Source organism: Gopherus evgoodei, chromosome 12, assembly GCF_007399415.2.
Source record: "Gopherus evgoodei ecotype Sinaloan lineage chromosome 12, rGopEvg1_v1.p, whole genome shotgun sequence".
NCBI lineage: Eukaryota > Metazoa > Chordata > Testudines > Testudinidae > Gopherus > Gopherus evgoodei.
Window position 1 is genome coordinate 33,820,182 of NC_044333.1, and position 14,924 is coordinate 33,835,105.

The 14,924-nt window shown below is 41.0% G+C and overlaps 1 long non-coding RNA gene across 1 annotated transcript; it reads left to right on the top strand.

Annotated features, from left to right (window-relative positions):
- Positions 1 to 21: 21 nt before the first annotated feature.
- On the top strand, positions 22 to 14,598 carry LOC115660213. The gene is made up of 3 exons (XR_004002780.1): positions 22 to 150; positions 2,319 to 2,395; positions 14,200 to 14,598. It is a non-coding gene; the product is annotated as an uncharacterized LOC115660213 (long non-coding RNA).
- The last annotated feature ends 326 nt before the right edge of the window (positions 14,599 to 14,924 follow it).

The following is a 14,924-nucleotide window of genomic DNA, read 5'->3' on the forward strand; positions in this document are numbered from 1 at the left end:
CCCCTAGAAGCGCAGCTGCGGGTTCCGTACAACAAGATGGCGGTTCCCAGCAGGCCTTGAGCGGGAATTGCGGGGCCATGGCGGGGAATCTGAAGGCGGGGGAGCTGCGCTCTGTGCTGCGGAGGCTGGACTCGGCCAACCGGGCTCTGGGTAAGGGAGGCCGCCCTGGTTAGTCGGGGGTTGGCAATGGGTAGTCGCGGGGCTGCTGGCCCGCCCAGTTTCATTCCGTCAGCCCCCGCCCCATGGCTGAGCCCCGGACTGCGACTGCCCCGTGCCCACGCTGGAGACCCGGGCCGTGGGGCCTCAGGTTTGCAAGCCCTGGCTCGAGCGCCCACACTCACGGCACTGTAACTGCCTCTGGCCCCGGGTCTCTCAGCCGTGCTAACGTGTCCACACTGCCCCAGGGGGCCCTTCTGACTGGGGTATGTGGCATGACATGAGCTGCGCCCACGCTGCAAAACAACGGGCCTTGGACCGGCATCAGAATGGGCCTTGGCCCAGCCCGCTAGTGCAGTCCCAGGAACCAGGGCCTGTGTGCTCGCTGACCCGAGTCAGACTGAGTTGTGTGTGGATGGAAGCGGGCCCAACCCTGAGCAATGCCCAGGTTTAAGGCACTGTGTAGACATACTGTGTGGGGCTCTGGTCTCTTAGATTCTTACATTAGAAAATCTGGGTTGGCAGTGCTGGCTGGTGGTTGTCAGAGCCTCCCACTTTTCTCCCTATAGTGACCCCCTCTGAGGCTACTTCTGAACTATACCGAAGTCCCCATTTTGAATAAGGGCAAATCACATTTTCATGATGCTCAAACTCTGCTGTGATGCTCCACCTGACTCCTCTGTACCCCAGCCTGGTATTGTAACTTGGATGCTGTCTCAAAACTTCCCAAGCTTAGTCTTGTGGGAGCAGTCCAAATCCAGCTGCAATGTATAGTTCACGCAATTGAATAGATGTAGAAGATGGCCATGCTACCTAATTAAGTCTGCATGAGAAACCTGCAATCACCAGTGCTGCGAAGCCAAATCCTGCATCAAGGCTGATATGAGCAATGGTTTTAAGCAACTGTGTTAGAAACTAGTAGAGGTGATATAGCCTTGTGGTTAAGGCACTACATTTGGACTCAGAACATCTAGTTTATGCCAGTAGTTTGAAGTGACTAGTGATTTTGGGTGCCCCATCTGTGGCCATAGGCGCAGACTCCGTAGGTGCTCTGGGGCTGGGGCACCCATGGGGAAAAATTGGTGGAGGAGTCTAAGGGGGGTGGATTTGGGGCAGGGACTTTGGGGAAGGAGATGGGAGGGGGCAGGGCCAGAGGCAAGCACCCACCTGCGCCAGGAAAAGTTGGCACCTATGTCTGAGGCCCCTTTAAAGAAGTCTGATTTTCAGGAGGTGGGTGCTCAGCAGATCAGGCACTTCAAGATGTTCAGGTTGGGCACCCAAAGTCTGAAGAATTTAGGCTTACCCCAACTCTGCCACAGCCTGCCTGTGTAACCTTGATCTTTCTGTACTTCGGTTCCCAATCTATAAAATAAGTAATAATACTTCCTCCCACCTTTTGTCTGTATTGTCTATTTAGATTGTAAGCTCCTTGAGCTGGGGATTGTGTCTTGCTATATGTATGTATAGTGCCTTACAGAAAGGAGCCCTGCAAATGCTTGGGGTCTTTAGGTACTACTGTAAAACAAAAAATTAAATGAAATAATAGCATGACCGTGAAGCCTGACCTAAATGCCAATTTCACAATGGGAAATTTAAATCAGGTGGTACCTTAGAATTCAAAACCTATTATCTTTACAGTTATCTGGCCAGAATCTGTGTCTCTGTTCTTCTGTTTTAGTTATTCAGTGCCCTTGGAATCACTTTCTGTATCTAGAGCAAGTTGCCAGATCCTGATCTTTCATCACATTGTTGTAAATCTGGAAGAACTTTATCTTCTGAGTTGTTTGCACTGGGAAGTTACATTGCAGTAGGAATGCAACCATGAGGAGTTGGGGTAACTAACACAGGGCTTAGCCTCTCTGTGTAGGCCAGGGCTCACATGACAATGTTAAATGCAACCGTCTTATCCTTTACCTGAATATATACAGTTGCATTCCACCATGTTGTAACTTTCCAGTGTAAACAAGCCTTTTATGTCTTGTACAGTGCTAATATGGGTTTGTTACTAAGCAAACGATGCATAATGGTAACAGAGTTCAGTAGAATCACTACAGCTTTACATCAGTGTACTTTGTCAGAATTTTATCCAAGGAGTCTAAAACTTAACCGTAACAAAAAAAAACAATGTAAAATTGCATTACCAATGCTTTTCTTTCTTTCAGAGGCATGTATTCAGTCACTTGGGGAATGTCAGAAAACACTCCAAAAGTCAATTCAGTGTCAGAACTACTTAAATCATGTAAGCATGATAATAGTTTCTAGTTTTCAAAAATATTAAGGGGAAAGTAGGACAAATGTGCTACTTTTTTGTTTTGTTTATTTTTAGATTCATGACTGGTAAGAGTAAAACCAAGAAAGTTAAAAATTCATTAATTGTACCTTATTTGTTAACCTTTTTAATAATGTTCACTTTTTATCAATAGTGTATTCCAAGGTAAAATTTATACATAACATCTGAAACTAATAAGGCATTATGTATTTATTTTAGCCCCCTGATTTAAAATTTCTTTTGGCTTTTAACTATATACGTGTATCATGGGCGTACTCTTGTGAACATTTATTCATTCATATGCTTAACTATTTGCAGGATTGGTCCCTAATATGTAAACATTTGAAAAGTAAGATACTGAGCCCTGAATTTCAGTTGAGATCTGCTAGCATTGTCCCATAATGGATTCTGACGCGATATTGGTACTTTGTACTGTTAAAACAGATTGCACCTCCACCTGAATATGTTGACACACACTTATAGCACAGTGTGGAGCAATATTATCTCAACTACTGCCCTGATCCTGCACAATGCTGTATATGAGGAGGGCCATGCTCTTGCATGGAGTCCTATTGATCTCAGTGGTATTCTGTGTAGGCTCACAAAGCTATTTATGCAGAGCAATTTGTAGGATCAGGATTTAACTCTTTTGTAAGTAATGGTTTTATGTAGACCTCTGCCTCGATATCACATGACCTGATATAATGCGGTAAAGCAGCGCTCCGGGGTGGGGTGGGGCTGTGCACTCCAGTGGATCAAAGCAAGTTTGAGATAATGCAGTTTCACCTATAACGTGGTAAGATGTTTTGGCTCCCAAGGACAGCGTTATATCGAGGTAGAGGTGTACTTTCATTCCTTTCTTGCCTTCAGCATGTTAACTGTTATATGGAGTGTTAAGAAATTTAGTTCAGATTTTTTGGTACCTACTGGCAAATATTGATAAATATAGGACACTGTAATGAAGACAAATATTAGGCTTTTGCTCTTAAAATCGCCAGTGGTGTATTTTTTATAATAGTAACCCCACAAATAATCAAAGCACTGTATGCGTGTGGGTGGGGTGAGGTGGGGGTAATTAACTCATTAAACCTCACAGCATCTATGTGAGAAAGGTGAAGAAATATTATTCTCATTTTATGGTGGTAGAGCTGGGTTTAGAACTCAGGCATGTACGAGGAGGAAAGGATTTTGGGGCCCTTCCCCATGGAGATTCAGCTAGTCCATACTGCCTCACATTTTAATAAAATAACACCTCTGGCTTTCTTAAGACTGTAAGGGTGCTTACTAATGTCATGTATATCATATAATCTTACAAATAGACTTTTCATTCTAGTTTCCTTGTTCTTACATGGTGGAACACGTCCCTGAAATCTTGCACAAGTTTTAATTCCAGTTGGCTGAGGTGGGCTGAGGTTTACTGCTTCAAACATAGGCCTTGTCCACACTTCAAATTTTACTATTTTTTTAAGTACTCAACATATCAGAGACCTGTGTTCCCTCTAAACTGTGCAGCTGCCCAGGAGTGATTCAAGTGCTGCACACTTGATTAGTAGAGCTGCGCACATCCGACAGCATTCGTTCAGGTGCCCCTCTCTGCCCCACTGCTTTGCAGCCACATTGCTCCTGCAGCTGCTCCCGGGACCCTCCTGCTGGCTGTGCAGAGCGGGAGGGGACGGGGGTGCTGATGTCAGGGTGTCCCTGTCCCCATCCCCCTGTACCTCATCTCCACAGAGCAGGGGAGAGGGGACAGGGCTCAGGATTTGGAGCAGGAGACAGCTGCTGAGGACTGAATGAGCCTCTGGGCAGTGAGACTTCCCCAGCAACCAGCTTGCACAGTCTGTGTCTGTCTCTCCCTTTTCCCTCCTCCACCCCGCCCATGTACCCCATCTCTGCAGAGCGGGGAGGAGAGGACAGGGCTCAGTCAGGAGCCGGAGAGATTTCAATGAGTGCCTTAAAGAGCCCATGGCATCTCTTAGAAACTTCTCCAGCAGCCCGTGCACGCACAGTTTGTATCTCTCTCATGTCCCAACATATACTTGTGGTGGTGGTGTTACTTTTTGGTACTTCCTGCAATGCACATATATTCTCTGTAATTGTATTCTTTAAAGTCTGTTAATTTAGTTTTTGACTGGTCTATGCATTTCATAATTTTTATTTCTCTTACACTTAAATGTAATTATTTGAGGAGTGAGTTCTAAAAGGCTTAATCTGTCCTGGCTGGAGTAATTATCCCTATGGTAACTTTTAAAAATATATTTAATATCTAGGTTTTTTGTTTCTGCTGGTGGCGCACATCCACACATTACCTCGGCACACATAACAAAAATTATTCCACACATGGATGGAAAAAATTAGAGGGAACATTGTCAGAGACCCAAACATATTATAACATGGTTTGTCTTGCCTGTGTGAAGAGGATCAAGCTGTTATAACCCTTTTAAGGAATTGCTCTCTAACCTGGAATCCTTAAATGGTAAAATGTCTTGTGTAAATGGTGTCTTATTTGTCATGGCTTTAAATGAACCTGAATTTCTGTGCAGTGAGGCATAGGGATTTTTTAATCAGCAGCTAAATGGAGCAAAGTAAGCAGCTGTAGTGAACTGCATAAACTATAAAGAATGAGCAGCAAGCTCATTAATACCCCAATTTTTAGCATGCTGATTCTCTGCTTTTTAAAATGCTTAATTAGTAAAATGATTTTGTCATCAAATCACAAGGCATGAATCATAAAATATTAGGGTTAGAAGGGACCTCAGGAGCTCATCTAGTCCAACCCTGTGCTCCAAGCAGGACCAATCCCCAGATTTTTACCCCAGTTCCCCAAATGGCTCCCTCAAGGATTGAGCTCACAACTCTGGGTTTAGCAGGCCAATGCGCAAACCACTGAGCTATCCCTCCCCTCCATCCATACTATATTGGAGGACAGGACAATAAATTCCTATGAGAATCCACCGTACTGGTTTTACTTTTATTGGGAGAATAAACTTTAATTATGCTATTTGATATGATATAAACTAATTAATTTTGGTTTTGTTTTCCTTGGCTCTTCAATTGGAGGGAAGAGGGAAACAAGACTTATAATTGCAAATGTGTTAAACCCATGAGAGCCCAAAACATCCTAATGGACTTGCAAAATGTGTAAAACAGTTTGGTTTAAATTATACAAAAACAGGTGGAAATAATTGAGTATATTGTGGCAGGAGAGAGCGAGCTTTTTAATGTCTGAAATAGAAATAAATCTTGATGCTTCTTAAAAAGGAAGACTTTTAGGATGGTCCTATGGATAAAACAGTTGGACAACATGGGTTCTGCTGCTGACTCAGCTGTAGACTTTGTGACCTTGAGCAGACCACTTTCCTCATCTATAAAGTGAGGGTGATATTGCACTTATCTGCTGCTATGAAGCTAAATTCATTAATGTCAACAAAGCACTTTGATTTCATCAGATGGCTGGTGCTTTATAAATTACTCCTGGAGGAATTCTGTGCCAAATAATTAAATTCTGCACACAATATTTTAAAATTCGGCATATTTTATTTGTCAAAATAACACAATATAATCACAACAGTTTCAATTATTTTGGTAATTTATTTCAAAATACATGCCAGCAAGTATGTCTGTACAATACAGACAACAAAAAAGATTCAGGAAATGTTTTTTGACAAATAGATTCCTTACTAGGTATATTAATACAGAACTCTGAATAATAATTCATTTAAACTACAGTACAGAACCGTATTTCTCTCACCCCTCAGAAGCAGTGCAAAGGCTTGCGGGAGTCAGGGGTAACGGAGGAGCTGAGGGAGAGGGAAGTAAATTCCTGGGAAGGAGCCTGGAATTTGGAGTGTGGTTGGGTACAGGTGGGAAAAGTATGGAACAGGTTTTTTGCAGGGTGGGGAGGGATTGTTAGGGAGCTTCCCCCCATGCAGATCCTGGATGACCTCTAGCCTCTCCCATCCAGTCAGGCACCTCTGCGCCTGTCCCCATGTGTCTCTGCACCTCCATGTGTCCCTTCACCCCCACTGATGCCCCATCCCCATGTGGCCCTGCACCCCCCTCAGCCAACCCCTACCCTCATCTCCATGTGTCCCTGCATGGCCTGTCCCCATGTCTTTGTGCCCCTACTCAGCCTTCCTCCCTGTAGCTCTGCACCTCTTCCCCCTCTGCCCATGTGTCCCTGCAACCCCCTCAGCCTCCCATGTGCACCTCCCTCCCCGCTGTGGCCCTGCGCCTCCACTCCCAGTCAGCCCCTGCCTCAGTCTCTCCTCCCCCACTAACCATTATGAGCCCCTGTCTGACACCCCTAGCAGCCCAATACTACCTGTCTCCCCATATCCCCTGTCGCCTGACCTGGTCCAACAGGCGCTATGAAAAAGGCAGGCTCTTTTTCTTCCCTGTCATAGCTGGGGCTGGCCAGGAGTGGTTGCTGTGTTCTAGGAACCACAGCATCCTCTGGTGGGCAAAAGGCAGAACTACAACAACTTTTCAGTAGAAGCTATTTTCTGCAAAAAAAAGAAACATGAAAACTATGGGCAGGGCACCAAATATGCATGCACATGGCAGTGCAGAGAATTACCCCAGGAATACTTGACCATGGTTAGGTTACTGATGCCACTACTGATCATGCTGACTAGTATTGTCTCATTGTTTCCTTGCACTTCTCTGTCTCTATGTCCTGTTGTCTGTTTATATTATACTTAGATTCTAAACTCTCTGGGGGCAGAGATTCTTTTTGTCCTGTTTGTGCAGCACCTAGCACAATAGGATCCTGTTGCATGACAGAGGTTCCTGAGTATTATGGAGTAATACTTAGTAATAAACAGGGATCAGTTATGTGGCTTACAGATTTTTGGCATGTAAACAAGTCTGACCCTGAAAATTGAGACCATGCCTTTACCTAAGGGTCTTTATTGTTAACATGGTATTGCTCTTAGAAAGTCTATGTTTAGACATGCAGACCCCCCCCCCCCCATAATGCACTTATCTCAGCATAGAAACTATCCAGCAGGAATAAGTCCTTTCATTATTGAAATTATTTGTTCCACAGCAGGAGAAGAAAAAAAGATTTTAAAGTTAATGGCATTTGCTGTTTTCTCTACACTAATTCAAATAGCTTGATATTTGCTCATCTTAACAATTCTCTCATCACTCTTTCTCTGACTTACCTTTCTGTAGAATATGTGTGGGGTGTGTGTGTGTATATTGTTTTATTCAAACAATACTTCAAGCACTGACTGGAAGAAAGTGGGAGCTGATGATTAAAGCAGAGGATTCCCAGTCAAAATGGCACATACCATCATCAACTTTGAAATCCCTTTCTCTTCTTACTGTGAAAGAACTTATCTCTGAGACCAGTCATCCAAACTTTATTTGCCTCAGTTTACCCATGGGTAAAATGGATATGGGAGTAATCTCTTTTTTACAGGAATCTTGTGAGGCTGTAAGCTGTTTGTGAAGCACTTTGAGATCCTTGGATGAAAGGTAGTGGGTAATAGTTTGCTTTATGGTGGTTAGAATTACACAGTACAAAAGAGGTGTGTATGATTCCCTATATATTTCTTCCAGTGAATATCAAACATACATAGCACAGCAGTGCCAATCCAGTCCTCAGCTTCTAATGTTCTCATCAAGTTTTTGAATGAATATCCTTTTATGTGTGGCCAAAAGTCAAGTCAGAAAGAGACTCCATACTATGACCTAGTCAATCACACACCTGGGTTTTACTTTTCAGCAGCAAAGTGGTAGGTTTAATATTTAGGGAGTTGCCTCTGCGACTACTGTATTATTCACTCTGACCTGGCAGATGGTGCTGTTGTACCACACACCTGATTTAACACCTTTCAGAGATGTTTTGCAGAACTATCATAATTATATCATCGGTACCATAGCATCAGTACTTGCATTTTAACTACTGACTAGGGGCAGCACATTCATAGCATACCAGCAAGCTACAGGAAAAGAGAGGCTAGCTATTTTGTTCTGGATATGCAAGTCCAGAATCAGTACAATTTATGTTGGATAGTTGCTCTTGCCTGTGTTGGGATGTAGAGCAGGCTTTCAGTGTGGTGTTATATGATGTATACTGCTAGAAAATCAGTGTTTTGGGGTCGTCTGTAACAGTTCTAAAAAATTTCACAAATATTTTTAGCACATGAACTTGATTCTAAGGATTCAGGCTTGATAAGAAATATTGTATATGTTTTTTGTTCTGATGAATCAAAAATTTACCTTTTTTCCTCTATCAAAGTCCTGCTTTTAAAAATATAGATTTACATAAATTCAGGGCAGGCATTTTTGTTATCTGTTGGGATTATTTATAAAAATTAAAAAAAATCTTACATATTTTGCCACAGGTTAGTGTCTAGAAGATGCAGCCAAAGGTCAGAACTCCTGATTTCTCTTTTATAGCTTTAGCATATGTTTACTGATCGACTTTGAACAAGTCAATTTAACCAAACTTTTCAAAAGTGGTTGCTCATGTTGGGCACCCAACCATGGCGACACTATTAGAGGCATTTAGGGCCTAATTTTCAGAGATGCTGAGCACTAACTCCAGCAGAAGTGAATGGACGCTTAAGAACTCTTAAACCGTTTCTATATATCTCAGGCTGGGCACCTGAAATTAGTGAACAACTTTAAAATGTTGATATTAACTTTTCTTGGCTCTAGTTTCTCCATTTTTAACAGGGGTGCTATACTTCCTGGCTCACGAGTGTTGTGAGGTTCAAATATCTACTGTTTGTAAATACATTGATTGGGAAGTGTACAGTTATTGCTGCTGTGTTTTGGGGGTGGGGGAGGCTTAATTTCATGTTCTATAATTTTAAGTACAAAGGACCCAATCCTTGGTGTATAGTTCCGGTAATTCAGCACAGCTACTTATGAAAGCAGAAGTTACAGGATTTAGCAGTTTTGCTTCCAAGAGGCTCAAACCATTTAAAAGTAAATGTATTCAAAACTTCCATAAAAGACTTAAAATATTGTTGGAGAGAGAAACTTAAATGCAAGATTTTCATAGCTGTGTCTGTTCTCATAAATAAGGACAGAATCTGAGTTTCAATTTTGAATTTCTTGGCTTTAGTCACTTGAAACTAGACTTCCAATTATTTAATTATAATTCTGAGATAATATGTATTAAGTTTAATGATAAATTGAGTTCCCATTGTGGTTGATGTTCATCCAAATGCACTGATCTACAGAATGGATAACAAAGAAGGTTTATCACACGCTAGTAATTCATGCAGCTATCTGTGAATCCATACGTTTTCATTGTTGTGTGACAGCCTCACTTTCTCATCTTGAGAGCTGTGTCAAATCAGCCTGCCATGAATCCTCAGCTCTAATTGTTGAAAGTGGGAGATGTGCTTCCTTTGATTACTTGGAGGAAATTAAAATCTCTCAGCTGCATAACCTTCAGGTCACATGTAAGGTACAACATATGCAACTTTCTTAAGGCAAACTTTCTCTTTCATCTGTACGTCATACTGCATTAACTGTGCACCAACAGTGAATCTGTAGGTACAAGCAGCAGTGATGTGGGAGGTATTTCAGCAATTACAAGTGTGACATAACTAAAAAGCGTGAGTATTCCTGGTTACATTTTTGAAGCTCTCTCCTCCACGACTTCTGGATTCTCTTTCCTTCCCACCCCCCAATAAATATGCATGGAAGCTTTGTGCATTGTATTGAAAAAGAGAATACCCAAAGGGCACATCCTTACGACTTCTGATTTTTCAGAGAAATCCATCCATATTTTGCTGTTAAACTGGGAGAAGGTACCTAGCATGGTCACCTGGGTCTGTGATGGGGCTGTTACTATTCAATATTTTCACTAATGATTTGGATAATGGAGTGAAGAGTCTGCTTATAAAACTTGTGTCTGACACCAAAGTGGGAGGAGTTGCAAGTGCTTTGGAAGACAAGATTAGAATTCAAGAGGACCATGACCTTGGATAATTGGTCTGACATTGACAAGATGAAATTTAAATAAGGACAAATCAAAGTACTACACTTTAAGAAGGAAAAATTTAAATGTACAATTACAAAATGAGGAATAACACTAATACTGCTGAACAAGATCTGGGGTTTATAGTGGGTCGGAAATTGAATATGTGCCAACATTGTGGTGAAGTTGCAAAACAGGCTTCTATTCTGGGATGTATTAACAGCAGTGTCCTATCTGAGGCATAGGAGGTAATTGTTCCTCTTTACTTGGCACTGATGAGCTCTTTGCTGGAGTTACTGTGTCCAGTTTTGGGCAACAAACTCTAAGAAGAATGTGGACAAACAGGAAAGTCTAGAGAAGAACAACAAAAATGACAAAAGGCTTAGAAAACCTGATCTATGAGAGAAAAACACAAACTGGGCATGTTTAGTCTTAAGAATCAAAGATAGAGTGGGGATCAGTTAAGTCTTCAGCTATGTTAAGGACTGTTATACAAAGGAGAGTAATCAGTTCTGCATATCCACTGAAGACAGGGCAAGAGTAATCCGTTTAGTCTCCAGCAAGGGAGATTTAGGTTAAATATTAGGAAAAAAATTTATAAGGATAGTTAAATACTGGAGTAGGCTTCCAAAGGAGGTTGTTGAATCCCCCTCACTGGAGGTTTTCTAGAACAGGGCTAGACAACAGCTGTCAGGGATGGTCTAGTTTACTTGGTCCTACTTCAGCACAGGGGTCTGAACTAGATCACCTTTGGAGGTGCCTTCCAGCCTTTCATTTCTAAGATTGTATATCCAAAATGACTGGATTTTATAAGAACTTTAGGATTGTGAGACAGACCAACCGAAGCATGGTATATAGAATTATAATGTGTCCAGTGGGATATCTGATGTATGCGAATAGAGTATGCTGAAAGGACATCCAAGGTATTTCTCATACTTTAAAAGTTTCTAAACAAGATCAAGTGGAGCAAATCTGAGCCCTCATCCTTGGAAAAGCAATCCCAGTGGTACTTCTGCAAGACTCAAGTTTCAGTATTTATCTCTCTTCTTCCTTACTAACTGCTTGAAAGTCCCGTGCTGTTGTCCAGCAGACAATATTACCTATCTTTTCCTAGTTTCACGAAGCAGTGTTTCTACAATTGTCAGTGTCCTGATCTGACAAGAATCCCTAGCATCCTTGTGCTGGTGACATAAGTAGACCTTACGATTAGTACTGGAAGAGGAATCTAGTCTTGTGGAGGAAATGAGAGAGGTATTCTGGGTTCTTTTTTTAAAAGCCCTTATTTTTCTTAAGTTTTATATCCTTTAGGATGTAACAGGAGCATACTTTCACTTTCTGAATCAATAAACAAATTAATTAGTATTTATATAATATCCAAACTATTCATGAAGCTTTACAGTGATCCAATAATGCCCATCCTGAAGAGTTGATAGTTTTAGGGGATGTTGATGTCATAGAGCAGTGGTGGTGGGCTTATTGTCCTAGCCATTGGTAAATGTGGAAGAATGGTAACACAGAATTGGGAAAGATCTAACAAATTGTTTTCAATGCAAAAAACAATGTAAGTAGTCTTGGGGATAAAGCAAATCTGGAAATGAGAAGCATTCAAACTGTCCTACTTGCCATGCCACTCATGTTTGTGATACAGTGGTTGCGGTTTAGACAATGGGCTCCTAATTTTCAAGCATTAACAATGTAAAACAAGCAAACATGCAAAGTTCTTAGCCTGCATATGAATTCCACCCACTACTAAAAAAAAACACCTCAGTTTATATTATTCAAGACATAGTTTGGTAACAGAGAGGGGGAAAGAGGAAATATTGAAAGTGAAAGCAAAAAGAGAAAACCCTTTTCAATGGATGCAAATTTGAGGGGGATGGTCTATTTTTAAAAGATGGCATTTAAAATGTAAAATCAAAGGGCCATTCTTACTGAAAACTACTGAATGGTTGGACTCATTATTGTATTTCAAGGAGATGACCCTGCTACTGAAGGTTTTAACCCTGGTAGGTTTTAGTATTATTTATTTTAAAACTTCATTCATGCGGAAACAGTGGCAAGAGTCCTTGCTTTAAATGCATTTAATCTAAAATGGTTTGCATTTGAAATACTTAACTACTGTCTGATATTTACAATAGCACCACTATCTTCCACCCTGATATTCTACCTCTGTGCCCAATGAAGTTTGACTATGGACTTGTGATGATGTCTCATAAGGAAATTTGTCCAAAAGTTAGACTCATAGACTTTAAGGTCAGAAGGGACCATTATGATCATCTAGTCTGACTTCTTGTACAATGCAGGCCACAGAATCTCACCCACCCACTCCTGTAACAAACCCCTAACCTATGTCTGAGTTATTGAAGTCCTCAAATCGTGGTTTAAAGACCTCAAGGTGCAGAGAATCCTCCAGCAAGTGACCCGTGCCCCACACTGCAGAGGAAGGCGAAAAACCTCCAGGGCCTCTGCCAATCTGCTGACCCCAAATATGGCGATCAATTAAACCCTGAGCATATGGGCAAGACTCAGCCAGCCAGCACCCAGGAAAGAATTCTCTGTAGTAACTCAGATCCCACCCCATCTAACATCCCATCACAGACCATTGGGCATATTTACCTGCTAATAATCAAAGATCAATTAATTGCCAAAATTAGGCTATCCCATCATACCATCCCCTCCATAAACTTATCAAGCTTAGTCTTGAAGCCAGATATGTCTTTTGCCTCCATTGCTCCCCTTGGAAGAGGACTTCCAGAACTTCACTCCTCAGATGGTTAGAAACCTTCATCTAATTTCAAGTCTAAACTTCCTAGTGTCCAGTTTATATCCATTTGTTCTTGTGTCTACATTGGTACTGAGCTTAAATAATTCCTCTCCCTGATATTTATCCCTCTGATATAGTTATAAAGAGCAATCATATCGTAAATCTTTGAGCAGCACTGATTTATTGGGTTCGTTCCAACCCATGCAAAATCAAGTGGCTTTGCTTTGTTTGGAGTTTGTTCAATACCAAAAACTCCAAAAGAATTTGAGTTTGAGAATCCAGGGAATCTAAATGAAACCAGGGGAAAAACACCCATGAATTTCTTTGAGGCAGCTGCTTTCTCACTCATCTATAGTTAGTTGCAGGGGCTGTAAAGTCAGTTTGAGACAAGTTTGAATTATACCATATAAAGCACTGAATAATGGCAAGGTTACGTGGTTACAAACATTTCCTCTTTTTGTCAAGCTATTTATTTTCCATTTGCAACTCTTATCTGTACAGTTTGCTTTGCTTTGTCTGGAATGGTAACACTCAAGAATATGGTAACATGAGCATTATTCAAATGTGGTGTATAGTGGGATTTTATCCACTCTAAATAACTAAGCATCTGTTATGTTCCAGTTACCGTTTGTTAATTGATTGACTGTTTTGCATCTGCTATAATTATGTAATGCAATAGCATTGCTGTCTTGCCTGTGCAGTTCTATTTCATTATGCATGTGGTCAACTTAATTATATGATAGCAAGAACTGGGAATCGCATATAAGTACTTGCTAAGGGTTTGCTCCTGTGAGGTTTCTATACTTTCTCAATTTTCATTCACCTCAACAAAAGTTGAGTGCTCTATGCATCTCCCAAGCATGCTTAGGTTCTGGCTGTAAATGATTTACTCCAAATAATTAATATTTTTGCCGCTCTGGGGGAACGAGGAGAACTGAATAGCTGTGGAATTTGACTGTATGACCTGTAGCAATGAGTTTTTTCTCTAATTCACACAGTAAAACCAGGATGATTGAATCTTGCATTTAAATACCTTTCTTTCCCCCTACCCTTCATCTTTTACAGAGTATCCAGCCTATGAAAGCGGCATTTGTGCCAAATGAAAATACTAGAACTGTTCCTGCAGCAATTTAACTCTTCATGTGTCACAGCAATGTGTAGGAGTCAAATTATAAGTATATTCATATTTATGTATAATTAACATCAAACATGCAATGGATGAATTGAAACTGAACTTTTTCTCAATTTCTGGATGACTTTGTGTAGAGGGGAATGTTATTTTAATTGTAGAAGAGTTGCAACTTGTAATTGAATTTCCTGATGCTGTGCACTAGTAGTGTTCTCAGTTCTAGGCTCTAACTTCCATAGTTAATTTATTTTGTAACATGTACGGATCTGTTATATTCCAAACAATTCTTGGTATATTGATTGAATAAAGTTACATAGGGAAAAGTTACCACGTTAGTTACTTTGCCCATTGTGTTTTTAACAAAGCACAGGGTTTTTTTTTTCTGTAATTGGTGCTGTAGCAGTATGATCTAATATGGCCAAGGCTTTGTTCTGTTCCTAGTTCTGCCACTGATACCTTATATTATACAATCATGGGGAAGTCATTTTAACCTTTTTGCACCTCTTCCGGCACAGTTTTAAAATAACGCCCTCCATTTGGTAAAGCCCTTTGAACTCTGCAGTTATACAGTGATTGTCACCTGTAAAGTATTATATTAATATTATAGCCAAACTAAGTGATAAACTCCCATCTGCCAATAATCTCTTGCCTGGTTTTGAAA